The sequence below is a fragment of the Pygoscelis adeliae genome, unplaced genomic scaffold, assembly GCF_000699105.1.
Source record: "Pygoscelis adeliae isolate BGI_AS28 unplaced genomic scaffold, ASM69910v1 Scaffold106, whole genome shotgun sequence".
Taxonomy (NCBI): domain Eukaryota; kingdom Metazoa; phylum Chordata; class Aves; order Sphenisciformes; family Spheniscidae; genus Pygoscelis; species Pygoscelis adeliae.
The window spans coordinates 229,272-229,801 of NW_008824939.1; positions in this window are offsets into that span (position 1 = coordinate 229,272).

Below are 530 nucleotides of genomic sequence, written 5' to 3' on the forward strand. Positions count from 1 at the left end.
GAGTGGCTGACAGCAGGAGCCTGGCGGGGGGCCACGGCCCTCACGACCACGGGGGGCATCAGGGACCCCCACGGCTAGGCCTCAAAGCTGTTACAGACCCGCCTCTGCATATTTGTCCATAGGGGCTAGCTGGACCTTTGCAAAGCTGGAGAGGGAAGCAGGCTGCGCCGCTGCATATTTGTCCATAGGGGCTAGCTGGACCTTTGCAAAGCTGGAGAGGGAAGCAGGCTGGGCAGCCTTGCCATACTTTCTAAGAGTTTTCTGGTAGCTAGCAGCTAAAATTGCAATTGTCTGATCTGTTTCTGCCAGGGAAGGGGGAGGGGATGAGACTGGGAGCAGTTGAAATAACTGTTGCTGAGAAAATTATGATGCTGGCTACAGGAAGTTACAGAAACCAAAAACAAAAACACAAAGATGCAGAGAACCAGTTGGCCTGAAGGAGGAAAAGAGAAAGAAGGGAAACTGGTGGAAAGTATGTAAAATAAAATCGCGTCTGTTTATAGCTGCGCACTGGTTGATTCGGCGCTGAC